Raw genomic sequence first — 17,835 nt, forward strand, 5'->3', positions numbered from 1 at the left:
CGCGTCGAATATATTACCTTGCCACTTTTTTAATTATGTACTTCCTTCTTTATTGATTGCAATTATTGTTCATTTGTGTTATATTATGGTCCTATTTTAATTTGTGTATTTTATTGTGTAATTAATATGTTGAATATGAACAGTATTTGTACAATTTATCATAGTTTATTAAATATTATATGATTTTACTGGTATGTTCCTTTAATGTCCTCCTCTTTCTTATACTAGTTCTCCTTGTTATTATTATAATTGCCTAGGAATTGTTGCACATGAATTATTTTCCCTGTCCTAGGAGTTTAATTCTCTATTCAGGGGTCCTTTTTTTTCACGTATCACAACTGCCGGTCCGGCCATGGCCGGGTCCTGCAATGTCCTAGGGTGTCCACCCCGGGACATTGCCGTTTGCTATGACAGGGCGGGAGCATTGCTTCCACCTTGGTTTGCTTTGTTGAAGCAAGAGGAGGAAAACCTCCTCTCGCTTCAATAAAGGAAAGGAGAATTGCTTTTGGGCAAGGAAAGCTGCTTGTTAGCAGCTTCCGTTGCCCGAAAGGAATGCTGGCTCCCGCAGGAGGCGGGGAGCGAGCAGGACCGTGGGGCATTAGGGCTCCCCCCATGGTTCCCAATGGAGAGACCAGGCCCTGGGGGATGGGGTCTCTTTCTGGCCTGGGAGGGGGGCCACATGGCCCCCCTCCCCTTTGAAAAAAAAATAAGTAGATGTGGCCATGCCTCAGGGATGGGGTCCCTGAGGCGAATGTAAATCTGTATGTGGGCAACAGTGTCAAAATAGTGATGTGTTGCATCAGGCAAGCCTCATTATAACTGTGGTTATACTGAAGTTGAAAGAAAAATCTATTTTTATAAAGCAAACCATTGCTGAGCCTTGACGAGCTGGAAGAGTCCCACAACAGATGTCCACAACATAGGGGTTAAAAATGTACCCTAAAGTAATTTATAATTGGACAGTGGGAATTTCCCCTACCAGTCGTTATCCACAGCAGATTGTTTGCAATGCTTAAACATTACTGTACCTTCCTGTATTTAAAAGGCCAAGCAGTGCATGGCCCCTTTCTTGGGCACAGACAAAATATTCCATACCCCAGCATGGAGCCAGGCCCTGTTAGGATTTTTTCTCAACCCAAAAACAGTTCTAAACAGACGTTGGCACCATTCCCGTGCAGACATTAAGGGGCATATTACCAAGCAATAGCGATAATTATCGCTATTGCTTTGTTAGAGACAAAAATTTACCGCTAAGCTGCGGCGATTTGTATCGCAGATAAACCTTGGTAATATCAGCGATATTCATGCATTACCGAGCTAATGCTCTTAGCCATGTTATCCACCTCCCATTGGATAACATGGCTAAGAACTGCTCAGGGCAGGTGTTAGCTTTTGGAGATATTCGCGCTTAGCGCGAATATCTCCAAAAGTTGGTAATAGGAGATAGCGATGTTAGCGACTGTTTCCAGTCGCTAACATCTTGGCACGCCCACTTTGCATGTCATTAGTGATAAATATCACTGACATGCAAAGTGGGGCCCAAGATGGTCGCTATCTCCTACTAGCTGTCGCTAACTGGTGTTAGCGACAGCTAGGTAATAGGGAGATAATTTTATCTCCGCTTTCTTGGCTTTTAAAGCCAAAAAAGTGGAGATAAACCCCCTTGATAATATGCCCCTAAGTTCGGTTGAGTACAAACATACCGCAACCATTTAATCAGGGTACAGGAGATATGGCACCCATATGGGACTTGGGGTGATACCTGATACCAAAACATATTAACCAAAAACTGGAATTTCACTTCTGATTGCTTCAGAAATTTCAAAATGCACTGCACCCAGTTGTTTACCTGTGGGCCCTCTCTGCCTAATGCAAACCCAATCATATATCATACCCCTACACTCAGGTGTTCCCCAGGGATGCAGATTGGGGTCAGGAGATATGTTCTGACATGAAGAAGATCGAAGGGAATTGCAATGTTGAAGGGGAAGATTGATGAAAATCCGCGTTTGCCTGACTCACTCATCAGGGTAGGAAGTATGGCCCACAATGTTAGAAATCTTTTGATGTGTAGATGTTAAACACGTACGACCATAGTAAATTTCTGTACAGCCCAATGGTTATACCTAGAACCAAATGACATATACCAAGAATTGAAAGATCTGATGTTACATGATTGGTTGTGCAACCAAGGAGTGTGCGAAATTCATGTATTTTGCTCGGGTGTAATTACGTGCAACTCCAGTAAAATGAAATGACCCAAAATAACATGACAGTCCGCACAATAACATGGAATGCAAATCTCCCATTTAGAGCTATATTTTAGCACAAAATGCATCCTTCGAATATTTTTTGTTGTGAGGATGCATTTCACTCTAAAGAAAAGTGTAAAAAACAAAAGCACTGCTAAGTCAGCCACGTTCTGTTGTTACCATGCATTCACAGTAATGGGTACATTTGAGAATGGCAGCAAAATACAAATCAAATTAGAAACAACATGAAAAATATCAGCACATTTTTCATTATGTATTTATATTTTAATGTGATATTGATTTAGAGGTTACTCTAAGGTATAGCCGTGAATGCACTGGAAAACACAAATGTGTATGGATGCTCAGAAAGATCAAAGATGCGCAAACTCCTATATTTTGAAACCAACTCTGGCACAGGCATTCTCAAACACCTTGTCTGTGAAAGGGTTAATCATTGAACAATATCAATAGCCGCCTGGTACTCTGGATCAAAAGTAGACTGCTGTAGATTTAAAAAAAATCATATTCAGCAAAAAATATACTACCTTTCAGAATTTATCAACTTACAAGGGATTTAACAGAATCAAAAAACAGTTGGGAATATCATACACTAAATGCGATGGAGCACAGAACAGCATTCCATAACACGCCAAAGGAAGTTGATGTCTAAGGAGATAAATGATGCCTTGCACAGGGCAGCATCAACCTAAATTGAATTGCAGCCCACAGTTGTCATTATTCATGAAAGCCTGATACTCTGGTTTGTGGGAGGATGGGTCAGCCTTGCGGTGGCACATTTATCCAGCCAGAGAAGAGGTGCATTTACAATGCACAGTGATGTAACCACAAATCAATAAATGGCCCAGGGAATTAGTGCAGGAAGCTCACTAAAACGAACAGGTGCTTTATCTAAAAAATAAAAAATAAATAGCTACAGTCCTTTTTCCATACATAAAGAAGAAAAGTTTATTGTAAAGTAGGTTTGTCAATTTCTATTATACACTGTGCAGTTTCACTTTTGAGACTAGGTGGAACTTTCCGACAACAATATACTGTCTATCTATCTATCTATCTATTTATCTATCTATCTATCTATCTATCTATCTATCTATGTATCTTTTATAGAGATAGGAAGACTGGGCTGATGCAAATGACATTTTAACAAACACCTAATATGGCTTTATGAATGGGCTGGGGACTGTTGAGCAGTCGCTCAACTTAAATCTGCTGATGGGGATATGTACTGAAGCGGAAGACGGTTCTTTATATCTATGTTTTATTGATTTAAGTTGTGCATTTGATTTAGTAAATCCTAACAAACTCTGGGACTGAATGCAAAAACTGTAGGCACTTGGGAAATTATCTCGCTCCTCTGATTTTTGTATAGTATCCTAACTGATAAAGTCCGTTTTAGGACTAAGGGCAAATTGACCGCACCTTTAAATACAAGGAGAGGAGTTTGGACGGGGTGCATGCTGGTGCCCTTCTTTTTCTCCTATAATATGATTGGGGTGAAGGAAAAACTTCAGCAGGAAGGTACAGATACCCCTAGAATTGGATGGGTGTCCAATACCACTGCTTTTGTACACAGATAATGCAACAATGTTGGCGCTTACACCTATAAGTCTGCAAGGAGGGCCTTTTTAGGTTTGTCTCTAACTTAGGTTCAGAACCTATTAGAGAGATTCTTATTTTATATAATGCCAAGTCAATCTCAACTATACTATATAGAGCAGGAGTCTGGGGGGTGGAGGACAATGGAATGATACAAAAACAAGAAAATACGTTATTAAGAAGACTCCTAGCAGTACCCCAATCGACATCAGAATCTATCCTTCATAACAAATTGAGAGTTGGGTTTGTTTTGGACTTATTAAATAACTAAACCGCCCATATTATGGCATTATGTTTGGTCTAAATCAGAGACACATTTCACTTACTCTATTATTAAAGATTGTATGCGTCTTGATAAGGCAAATAAGATCCCCTGACTGAAGTATATAAAACACATCCTGGGAGGGGTTGGTAAGACAATTGGGGACCTTTGGGACCACCCAGGGGATATTATTGTCTTTCCAAATATATGTCTTAAAGAGCACGTCCTTACAAATTGCCATGAGGACAGGGCTCAATTGAACTTTTCCAATGCCTCTGTGGGAAGATATTTGGTTATGAATGTTCAGTCAGAGTGTACAAAGTATCTTACGCTAGTCCAGAACTATGGCTATAGGTTTCTTTTAACCTGATTTCCATTTCTTATCTTTCACCCAGTGGTCTCTTTTCCAAGGAATATCGGGCAGGGCCCTCTTAGCTAAAAATGCCCCTGAGATAACAGATCGAACTAATGGACACGGCACAATGCACTTTTTTGGAAATGTTATCATTCACATAGAAAATATATATATATATCTTAAGCTGCTTTTTTTTAATGGAAGAATTTTTTATTATCCGGAGGCCTTTCAATTTCTATATGAGCTTAAGGACGGTGCTGAGTAATAGGGACACAATAGAGAATATATAATTCAACATGTCTTAGTTTGTTAGACCATTGTTGCCAATTGAGGATGATTTTTGATTGTGCAATATGTTATATGATCCTATCCTATATGTGTGTTAATATGTTTAGACTTTAGCTGTTTAGTATCATCTTGAGTTTGATAAGCTCCAATCATACAGGACGGTGGTTCTTTCTTCTTAATATGAATATTCACTGTATATTTTGTAATTCTGTTAAAAGATTATTTTATGGATTTCTTTTATGTATTCATAATATAATTTTGTACAACAGTTATGATGCTTTTATATATATATATATATATATATATATATATATATATATATATATATATATATATATATATATATATATATATATATATATATATATATATATCCCAACGTAGTTTTGCTCAAGCAAATGGAAGAGCCTCAGTCGGTAAGTTGAAAATGTATCGTTTTATTTCAAGGAGGCCGCATACAGGTTCAGCAAAAAACCAACATCCTTTTTCCATCTTGCCAAACCGGTTTCGAGTTTTCACTCTTTCTCAATGGCACAAGTCTTTCAGGAATGATGACTGCAGCCCTTAATGAACTTCGTTTTAAACCGCCATAGTGGGCGTGGCCACTTTTTCTGGCTTGCTGGTACTTGTAGTTTTAGTGTCTCTTAAATGCAAATTATTCAATGGCTGCAGTTCGTAATATTTCTCAAGTGAGTCCATTTCACTGGAAAACAAAATACATTTCGATAAAACCTCAGTGGGGCGATGTTTAGGCATGCTTCAATCTGTTGCGTGAAAACTCGAAACCGGTTTGGCAAGATGGAAAAAGGATGTTGGTTTTTTGCTGAACCTGTATGCGGCCTCCTTGAAATAAAACGATAAATTTTCAACTTACCGACTGAGGCTCTTCCATTTGCTTGAGCAAAACTACGTTGGGATTTTAGCGGTCGACTCCGGGCCGCGGAAGAAGCCCCGCTTGATGAGCAGCGCAATCAGGGTAACGCCACAAGATGTTACCACTGCTGACGGTGAGAGATCGTACTTGGAGGATGTATGGCGCAACAGATTGAAGCATGCCTAAACATCGCCCCACTGAGGTTTTATCGAAATTTATTTTGTTTTCCAGTGAAATGGACTCACTTGAGAAATATTACGAACTGCAGCCATTGAATAATTTGCATTGAAGAGACACTAAAACTACAAGTACCAGCAAGCCAGAAAAAGTGGCCACGCCCACTATGGCGGTTTAAAACGAAGTTCATTAAGGGCTGCAGTCATCATTCCTGAAAGACTTGTGCCATTGAGAAAGAGTGAAAACTCGAAACCGGTTTGGCAAGATGGAAAAAGGATGTTGGTTTTTTGCTGAACCTGTATGCGGGCTCCTTGAAATAAAACGATAAATTTTCAACTTACCGACTGAGGCTCTTCCATTTGCTTGAGCAAAACTACGTTGGGATTTTAGCGGTCGGCTCTGGGCCGCGGAAGAAGCCCCGCTTGATGAGCAGCGCAATCAGGGTAACGCCACAAGATGTTACCACTGCTGACGGTGAGAGATCGTACTTGGAGGATGTATGGCGCAACAGATTGAAGCATGCCTAAACATCGCCCCACTGAGGTTTTATCGAAATTTATTTTGTTTTCCAGTGAAATGGACTCACTTGAGAAATATTACGAACTGCAGCCATTGAATAATTTGCATTGAAGAGACACTAAAACTACAAGTACCAGCAAGCCAGAAAAAGTGGCCACGCCCACTATGGCGGTTTAAAACGAAGTTCATTAAGGGCTGCAGTCATCATTCCTGAAAGACTTGTGCCATTGAGAAAGAGTGAAAACTCGAAACCGGTTTGGCAAGATGGAAAAAGGATGTTGGTTTTTTGCTGAACCTGTATGCGGGCTCCTTGAAATAAAACGATAAATTTTCAACTTACCGACTGAGGCTCTTCCATTTGCTTGAGCAAAACTACGTTGGGATTTTAGCGGTCGGCTCTGGGCCGCGGAAGAAGCCCCGCTTGATGAGCAGCGCAATCAGGGTAACGCCACAAGATGTTACCACTGCTGACGGTGAGAGATCGTACTTGGAGGATGTATGGCGCAACAGATTGAAGCATGCCTAAACATCGCCCCACTGAGGTTTTATCGAAATTTATTTTGTTTTCCAGTGAAATGGACTCACTTGAGAAATATTACGAACTGCAGCCATTGAATAATTTGCATTGAAGAGACACTAAAACTACAAGTACCAGCAAGCCAGAAAAAGTGGCCACGCCCACTATGGCGGTTTAAAACGAAGTTCATTAAGGGCTGCAGTCATCATTCCTGAAAGACTTGTGCCATTGAGAAAGAGTGAAAACTCGAAACCGGTTTGGCAAGATGGAAAAAGGATGTTGGTTTTTTGCTGAACCTGTATGCGGCCTCCTTGAAATAAAACGATACATTTTCAACTTACCGACTGAGGCTCTTCCATTTGCTTGAGCAAAACTACGTTGGGATTTTAGCGGTCGGCTCTGGGCCGCGGAAGAAGCCCCGCTTGATGAGCAGCGCAATCAGGGTAACGCCACAAGATGTTACCACTGCTGACGGTGAGAGATCGTACTTGGAGGATGTATGGCGCAACAGATTGAAGCATGCCTAAACATCGCCCCACTGAGGTTTTATCGAAATGTATTTTGTTTTCCAGTGAAATGGACTCACTTGAGAAATATTACGAACTGCAGCCATTGAATAATTTGCATTGAAGAGACACTAAAACTACAAGTACCAGCAAGCCAGAAAAAGTGGCCACGCCCACTATGGCGGTTTAAAACGAAGTTCATTAAGGGCTGCAGTCATCATTCCTGAAAGACTTGTGCCATTGAGAAAGAGTGAAAACTCGAAACCGGTTTGGCAAGATGGAAAAAGGATGTTGGTTTTTTGCTGAACCTGTATGCGGCCTCCTTGAAATAAAACGATACATTTTCAACTTACCGACTGAGGCTCTTCCATTTGCTTGAGCAAAACTACGTTGGGATTTTAGCGGTCGGCTCTGGGCCGCGGAAGAAGCCCCGCTTGATGAGCAGCGCAATCAGGGTAACGCCACAAGATGTTACCACTGCTGACGGTGAGAGATCGTACTTGGAGGATGTATGGCGCAACAGATTGAAGTATGCCTAAACATCGCCCCACTGAGGTTTTATCGAAATTTATTTTGTTTTCCAGTGAAATGGACTCACTTGAGAAATATTACGAACTGCAGCCATTGAATAATTTGCATTGAAGAGACACTAAAACTACAAGTACCAGCAAGCCAGAAAAAGTGGCCACGCCCACTATGGCGGTTTAAAACGAAGTTCATTAAGGGCTGCAGTCATCATTCCTGAAAGACTTGTGCCATTGAGAAAGAGTGAAAACTCGAAACCGGTTTGGCAAGATGGAAAAAGGATGTTGGTTTTTTGCTGAACCTGTATGCGGCCTCCTTGAAATAAAACGATACATTTTCAACTTACCGACTGAGGCTCTTCCATTTGCTTGAGCAAAACTACGTTGGGATATATATATATATATATATATATATATATATATATATATATATATATATATATATATATATATATATATATATATATATATATATATTACCTACTGGCGGTCGACAGTAGGTAGTTATAGTTAGGACCTACTTTCCATAGGAAATCCACAACATTCTATTTGGAATAACTTTGGTGCTGCTGGACGAATCTTTGTGAATTTCTCCAAGAAAATGGCCCGCTCCGCTGCGCCCCTGAAAGTTTGTGGGTGATTCGTCAAGTAGGGGCCGAGAAAAAAAGGGGGTCCCAAAATGTGTTTTCCCCATGCAATTTTCCACAGGGACCTTTAGCCGGGGCTACAGCCCGAACGGCTGAACGGAATTACACCAAATTTGGCAGAGAGGTATAGTTCGGTTCGCAGATTGTGCTTAAATTGTGTAAATCCGTTCAGTAGTTCCTGAGAAAATCAAAAGTAAAATCATAGTGATATATATAGACGAAGTACTGTTTGCATACGGAAATCCTTTCAATTACGAGCACGAGCTGCATGCTGATTGGATGTCAACTCTCTGTCAACACTCGAAACCAGGAAGTGTTGGTGGCCATCTTGTGCCTCGGTAGAGCGGAGTCACAAGAAAACAGTAAAACAAAGTTGAAAAATAAGGGTAGAAACATCCTGACCCTCTAGGCTGCTCAGGGGGTCCTAAATGGATCTTTAGGCCCCAAATTCTTTTTTTTTTAAAATAAGAAATCACGTGGTACGTGTATCGTACGCGGTGGAAAAGGAAAAAAGAAACTAGAAGTCCGTTTTATTCTTAATTAGCTCCCAGGGGGGGGCAAATCCCGGGGGCAATTTATTTCCATAATGGGGGGCTTGTAAGGTCTCCCAAGTCCCGGGGAACGGCATTCCCCGGGTTTTTAGTTTGAAGCATGCGGGGGGACTTACGGCTGCTCTACTCTCAGCCCCGGGGACCGCTACCCCCTTGGGGCTTTTGAATTTTTTTTTAAAGTATGTTTTCAGCCCCCCCTCCCCTATGCATACAGTAAGTGTACCGAAACCCGTACAATTACGAGCACGAGCTGCATGTTGATTGGATGTCAGCTGTTTGTCAACACTCCAAACCAGGAAGTGTTGGCAGCCATCTTGTGCCTTGGTAGAACCGAGAAACAAGAAAACAGTAAAACAAAGTTGAAAAATAAGGAAAGGGGCAGGGTAGAAACATCCTGACCCTCTAGGCCTGCTCTGGTGGTCCTAAATGGATCTTTATGCCCCAATTTCTTTTTTCTTTTTAAATAAGAAATCGCAGGGTACGTGTATTGAACGCGTACGCGGTGTAAAAAAAAACAAACTAGAAGTCGGTTTTATTCTTAATTAGCCCCCAGGGGGACCAAATCCCGGGGGCTATTTTTTTCCATAATAGGGGTCTTGTTAGGCCCTCCTAGCCCCGGGGATCGCCACCCCCCGGGTTTTACTTTGAAGTATGCGGGGGGGCTCACGGCCCTACCTCATAGCCCCGGGGACCGCTACTCCCCAAAGCTTCTCTAGGGGCCTCGTCCTGCCATCGTCCTGTCTAGGCTCCTACCAGCTGCCCACACAGTTTCATGGACCTGACAATGAGTTCCACAGCGTAGCGTCTGTTGCAGTGTTCTTAGCCTTTTTGTTCTTTTGCTGACTTACCAGTTTGTGTTCAAGATTCGTCGTCTTATTTGTGTAGCTTTCCTACGTCTCCACTGGGCATTGTACATGGAGATCTTGGACCACCCTTTTCATCCATTCTTGCATCCTGAGATGTAACTTCTTACCTGTATTCTTCACCTCTTACTTTACCCTTTTAAATATTCAAATATTCTTGGAAAGACATTACTAATCCTTATCATCGAAAAAGTAACAAGTTTCCTAATACACAACATTCCAATGAGATGCTTTGTACCATTATGTAATGTGCTTTACTTGCAGTGTTCTATCTTATTTTGGTGTGTATGTCATAACAATCAAAGGTAACATATTCCTGTATATGCTAAATAAAGCACTTGACACAATGCATAGTGACACTGTATTTATTCAAATGTTTTCAAAATAATATACACTCAAGTACAAAATATTGTTGCTTCATTTCCAAGATAAATATTTAATATATTGTATATGAATCACCACATATGCTGATATTACAGTAACGATAAAATATGTGTTTATGTTTTTGTACAAGTACCTACAACATAAGAAATACAGTATGGAAAATCAACAAAACAAGTTGGAAGACGGTTTCGAAATTAATAGCAGTGTCATAGAAGAGCTGAACATACTTTTTTGTAGGTAGCTAGAATGAAGAGGAAGAAATGCTGCAGATATCAGTTGTGATTTCCTAGGCGAAATAGTGGATGTTGATTTTGTGGAAGCATTAGATGACATAGAGTATGATTATATGACTTTTGAAATTGGTAATCAGGAAAATGAAATACATGATGAAATTATTTTAGAAGCTGTATTAAATTATGAAATGTTACAAGAATAAATGTATTATTTATTATTATTATATAATAATAATGTTTTGAGCCACACAGCACAATGTATCACATTTATTTTCTGTTACCACTTCAAACACTGATATTAAAGTAAAGAATTTTTTAGAATAGTTGTAATGTATCCAAAAATGTTTTATGAAAGCAGTTGAAAGACTGATATTACAGTAAACAAGTTTTAAAAATAGTTTCAAGGTATCCCAAAATGTTTTATGTGATCAGTACAAACATTGATATTACAGTAATGAAGTTGTGAAAATAGTTGCAGTGTAGCTTAAAATATTGAACGTGAGGATCAAAAAAACACTGTAACAACAAACAACAGTAAAGAAGTTGTGAAAATAGTTTCAATATATCACAAAAAGTAATTTCACTTCACTGAGAACATGTTTCTTTTCTATTGACAGATTTTATATCTTACCGATGGAAAATGTCACTTACACAGTAAGCATTTCTTTTTGGCATGTAGTGCTGTATATTTAGATGCTTTTCATAGTCCTGCCATGTCGTGTTGTGTTTGGGCGAGGTAGTAGCTATAACAAAAAAGCTCGATAAAGGGCCTTGACTTTGAATCGGAATGTGAAATTCAAGAATAATTGATGACCCCAGTTTAAAAAAGCAGCAAGTAGGTGTGTGTATGTGTGAATGATGTGTTCATTGAATGGAAGATGAATAAGGTAAAAAGTAAGAAAGGCTGAAGACGCGCAAAGTAACCACTGCCTTATTAGGGAAGTAGATCTTTGGATACCCAGCTCATTACACAGACTGTGCGTCACAAGAAAGGATGCAAGTGTGGAAATTACCCTCTGCCATTCACGGGAAGTAGTTACCAAGAAGGCTGAATAAAGGGCCTACATTTTGAATTTGAATTACTTGAAGAATAATTGATAACCCCAGCCAAGAAAGGCAGCAAGTGTGCAAATTTCCCACTGCCTTCGGCCGGGGTAGTAGCTACAACAAAAAGGCTTGATAAAGTGCCATGACTTTGAATCAGAATATGAAATTGAACAATAGTTGATAACCCCTGCAAAGAAAGGCCAGCAAGTGTGCAAATTTCCAACTGCCTTCGGACAGGGTAGTAGCTACAACAAAAAGGCTCGATAAAGGGCCTGCTTTTTTAATACAGATATGAAATAGAAGAATAGTTGATAACCATAACCAAGAAAGGCAGCAAGTAGATGTGTGTACGTGTAAATGATGTGTTGATTGAGTGGAAGATGAATAATGTAAAAAATAAGAAAGGCTGCAAGTGTGCAAATTACCCACTGCCATTCACGGGTAGTAGTTATCAAGAAGGCTCAATTAAGGGCTTTGAATTAGAATAACAAACAGAAGATTTGATAACCATAGACCATACTGGCTCTTTTTTATTATTGGTAGACTTTTGTTAAGCTTTTTAATATACATGAATGGCAGGAAGTGCACAAATTACCCACTGCCATTCACGGGAAGTAGTTACCAAGAAGGCTGAATAAAGGGCCTGCATTTTGAATTTGAATTACTTGAAGAATAATTGATAACCCCAGCCAAGAAAGGCAGCAAGTGTGCAAATTTCTTACTGCCTTCGGACGGGGTAGTAGCTACAACAAAAAGGCTCGATAAAGGGCCTGCACTTTAAATACGGATATGAAATAGAAGAATAGTTGATAACCATAGCCAAGAAAGGCAGCAAGTAGGTGTGTGTACGTGTAAATGATGTTTTGATTGAGTGGAAGATGAATAATGTAAAAAATAAGAAAGGCTGCAAGTGTGCAAATTACCCACTGCCATTCACGGGTAGTAGTTACAAAGAAGGCTCACTTAAGGGCCTGTACTTTGAATTAGAATAACAAACTGAAGATTTGATAACCATAGACCATACTGGCTCTTTTTTATTATTGGTAGACTTTTGTTAAGCTTTTTAATATACATGAACGGCAGGAAGTGCACAAATTACCCACTGCCATTCACGGGAAGTAGTTACCAAGAAGGCTAAATAAAGGGCCTGCATTTTGAATTTGATTTACTTGAAGAATAATTGATAACCCCAGCCAAGAAAGGCAGCAAGTGTGCAAATTTCCTACTGCCTTCGGTCGGGGTAGTAGCTACAACAAAAAGGCTCGATAAAGGGCGTGCACTTTAAATACGGATATGAAATAGAAGAATAGTTGATAACCATAGCCAAGAAAGGCAGCAAGTAGGTGTGTGTACGTGAAAATGATGTTTTGATTGAGTGGAAGATGAATAATGTAAAAAATAAGAAAGGCTGCAAGTGTGCAAATTACCCACTGCCATTCACGGGTAGTAGTTACTAAGAAGGCTCAATTAAGGGCCTGTACTTTGAATTAGAATAACAAACTGAAGATTTGATAACCATAGACCATACTGGCTCTTTTTTATTATTGGTAGACTTTTGTTAAGCTTTTTAATATACATGAACGGCAGGAAGTGCACAAATTACCCACTGCCATTCACGGGAAGTAGTTACCAAGAAGGCTGAATAAAGGGCCTGCATTTTGAATTTGATTTACTTGAAGAATAATTGATAACCCCAGACAAGAAAGGCAGCAAGTGTGCAAATTTCCTACTGCCTTCGGCCGGGGTAGTAGCTACCACAAAAAGGCTCGATAAAGGGCGTGCACTTTAAATACGGATATGAAATAGAAGAATAGTTGATAACCATAGCCAAGAAAGGCAGCAAGTAGGTGTGTGTACGTGTAGATGTTGTGTTGATTGAGTGGAAGATGAATAATGTTAAAAATAAGAAAGGCTGCAAGTGCGCAAATTACCCACTGCCATTCACGGGTAGTAGTTACCAAGAAGGCTCAATAAAGGGCCTGCACTTTAAGTTAGAATAATAAACAGAAGAATTGATAACGATAGCCCATACCGGCTCTATTTTAATATTGGTAGACTTTTGTTAAGGTTTTCATTGTACATGAACGGCAGGAAGTGCGCAAATCACCCACTGCCATTCACAGGTAATAGTTACCAAGAAGGCTCAATAAAGGGCCTGCAGTTTGAATTTGTATTACAAGAAGAATAATTGATAACCCCAGCAAAGAAAGGCAGCAAGTGTGCAAATTTCCCACTGCCTTCGGCGGGGCAGTAGCTACAACAAAAAGGCTCAATTAAGGGCTTCGAGTTTGAATCAGAATTTGAAATGTTCTCAAGATGATGATTTCTATTTCGATAATAAGTTTCCAATATACTTATTTTCACAATATCTGTACTTTGTGGCTCATTTTCTGCTAAATAATAAATTTCTTTAACAAATTTAAGTACTCGATTTCGTGTTGCAGCAAGACCTAGACTCACCCAAATGATTGTTCGAGATTTGGAGATCTAATACAAGTTACTCCTGTAAAAGGACAACCAGTATTTAAAACACTTGTGCATGAAGATACCAGAAACTCTTTGGGTAGAATTGGAAATGTTAATATTTGGTCATATTTTGAATATAAGGAACTTATTACAAATATGCGACAAGCAAATGATGCTGATTATGGAACTATTCTACAAGATATAAGAATTGGAAAAGTGACTGAATATGGCAAAGAAGCTTACTTACTTGTAGATGATGTGTTGATTGAGTGAAAGATGAATAATGTAAAAAATAAGAAAGGCTGCAAGTGTGCAAATTACCCACTGCCTTTAGCCAGGAAAGTAGTTACAACAAAGAGGCTTGATAACGGGCCTTGACTTTGAATCAGAATATCAAATTGAACAATAATTGATAACCCCAGCCAATAAAGGTAGCAAGTGTGCAAATTTGCCGCTACCTTCGGCCGGAGTAGTTGCTACAACAAAAAGGCTCGATAAAGGACCATGACTTTGAAACAGAATATCAAATTAAACAATAATTGATAACCCCAGCCAAAAAAGGTACCAAGTGTGCAAATTTCCCACTGCCTTCGGCCAGGGTAGTAGCTACAACAAAAAGTCTCGATAAAGGGCTTGCACTTTGAATAGGAATATGAAATTGAACAATAGTTCATAACCTCTGTGAAGAAAGGCAGCAAATGCGCAAATTTCCCACTGCCTTCGGCCGGGGTAGTTAATACAACAACAAGGCTCGATAAACAGCCTGCACTTTAAATACAGATATGAAATTGAAGAATAGTTGATAACCATAGCCAAGAAAGGCAGCAAGTAGCTGTGTGTACGTGTAGATGTTGTGTTGATTGAATGGAAGATGAATAATGTTAAAAATAAGAAAGGCTGCAAGTGCGCAAATTACCCACTGCCATTCACGGGTAGTAGTTACCAAGAAGGCTCAATAAAGGGCCTGCACTTTAAGTTAGAATAACAAACAGAAGAATTGATAACCATTGCCCATACGGGCTCTATTTTACTATTGGTAGACTTTTGTTAAGCTTTTCATTGTACATGAACGGCAGGAAGTGCGCAAATCACCCACTGCCATTCATTGGGTTATATATAGGAATTTGAAATTGAACAATAGTTGCCTTATCCGGGAAGAAGATCTTTGGATACCCAGCTCATTACACAGACTGTGCGTCGCAAGAAAGGATGCAAGTGTGGAAATAACCTACTGCCATTCACGGGAAGTAGTTACCAAGAAGACTGAATAAAGGGCCTGCATTTTGAATTTGAATTACTTGAAGAATAATTGATAACCCTAGCCAAGAAAGGCAGCAAGTGTGCAAATTTCCCACTGCCTTCAGACGGGGTAGTTCTTACAACAAAAAAGCTTGATAAATGTCTAATGACTAATGTTGAGGACAGAGATGCTCCTGTTTCTTGTTTTTGATGAGGTTGATAGACTGTTTCACGTAACACAAAAGTTCATCGCAATAAATGCATAGAAATTTAAGTTGACCAAAATCAAGATCAATATGTGAGTATGGATTGTTTGCTGAAGATGCTGTTGCAGCAGTTGATGTGCTTGGTGCAGCAGCAAGTGGGTTGTCCTGCTATCTCTGTGTTGCAGCTCAAGCAAAGTTATTGGGGTGCAAGTTGTTTACGTGTTGCACTATATTTGCTGTGCCAAAGGAGTATTTTTTTCGATTGATCACACCTTGAAAGAGTTGTTTGGCAAATTTGACAGTTTACTAATGGTTGGTGCATTTCAGTTAGTATGTGTTGGGACTTCGATGGACACATTAGGGCTTCCATAATACAGAAATAATTTGTACTTAGTGACATCCAATTCTATTTTATGAAGAACGGTTGAATTCTACATCCGCCTTTAGGACTAGTGGGAGGGTAGTATTTCAAAGTGTTTGACAGGTTACACTACATGTGTCCATGCAGCTAAAGAAACTTAGCATGTTTATGCATGGGCATCCTTTCATACAAAACCCAGCACTCAGAATTCAGGATTGTAAAACTTTGCTATAGGAGTGACTGATGAGTTTATATATGTCAGTGACAACAGAAAAAAAAACAATTAACTTGTTTTACATTAGAGATATACGGACCTGAAAGACTATGCAGGTAAATCCATGAAATCTTTTTTGAAGGTATGGAAGAAAGCAGTGAAAGGGTGTTTAGAAGCAATACTGTCCAGCATAAAATGTGCATATTTGTTCTTTTTGTTGACTCTAAACACACCTTTTGGATTATGACCATGAAATAGTGGTGTAACTATATCATAGATTCTATTGTCAGATGTCTACCTTAGTGATAGTGGAATTTCCACTACTTTTTAGACTACCATTGAACAATAATGTGTGGAGGAGCGGTATTGCTTGTTGACCTTCAAAAAGGAGGAAGATTTAAATTTATATTTCAACACCTTAACAAAATAGTTGCTCGATTTGAAAAAGAAAATTTAGGTGGAATGTTAGAGGAAGTCTGGTCCAACTCTAAAATGATTCTGCAAATCGTGACAGCTGAAGGAAGTGTGTGCTCAACATTATGATAATCCGGACACAACAATAGATTGCAGGAGTATGCAAAACATCTGATTAGACATCTTGCTTGCGATCACATTTTTACTTTAAAACATACATTTTGTGCCACATTACGATGGCGGCTGGAATCTTTCCACAAGCGTGGCAGGCACAAAGACCGCCCGCCAGTCTTCCGCCTCAGGCAATCGTCAAGATTGCCTGTCGGAGCGGAAAGGAGCGTGTAATTGGTGGCGGTGCCAAGCAGGCATGGTCCCCCATGTTACAATGCTGGCTACAGCCAGCATTTCCACGGCAGTGCAACCGCCATGGAAAGGCTGGCAGTGAATGGTTCCCCCCCAAATTTCCCAGCACTAAGTGGCAGGCACCGCGTGGTGCCTGCCATGTACCGCAGGGAAATGCAGTGCCTGCCATATTGACATTGCGAACCAGCACCGTCTGCAATGCATCCTAATTGGTGTGGTGGGTGGACTCAGGTCCGCCCACCATTGTAATGAGCCCCTTAATGTGTTCTAAACACCCCGAGCACTTATATCACTTAATTTTGATCTTCAGCATCTACACTCATTGGGGGTATTTACCATTAACTTTTGCACATATATTGATGAAGTATCTTGGTTGCAGACACCACAATACTTTTCAACAGACTCTAAATGTAAAAAAAGATTTACATTAGCACATCATAACAGCAATGCTAACAATTAAAAACTTATTTTGCAATATAGCATGCATGTGTCTAGGTGTTTTCAGATTCAGGAATAGAGACAGTTACAAATGTTGCAAACATATTCAAATGGCTTCACTACAAATATTATTGAAAATTCACAACTATAATGACAATATCTTACTATACTATGTTAAAAAGTAATGATATGTCTTTACCCATAAAAGATCTTCCATGAAAAAACAAAATACAGAATAATCCAATGTTCAGGACAACACTAGAATGTGAGATCCTATTTATCATTGAAATGATAAAGTCAGACTCCATTAGGTCCATTGCAATTTTCAGTTGATAATTCCACAGAAATATTTAAAAATCTGGGCAACTGGCTGCTGAGTTGGGTAGCATTCTGCAAACTGAAAACATAATAACAAATGTATATGTTGACCAAAAGTTAAGCCTGAATGTGAAAGCAATCATATGTTTCAGAGCAGAGAATTTCAGTACACACATTGATGAGAAATTACTTAAAGATAAGTA

The sequence above is a fragment of the Lissotriton helveticus genome, chromosome 2_2, assembly GCF_964261635.1.
Source record: "Lissotriton helveticus chromosome 2_2, aLisHel1.1, whole genome shotgun sequence".
NCBI lineage: Eukaryota > Metazoa > Chordata > Amphibia > Caudata > Salamandridae > Lissotriton > Lissotriton helveticus.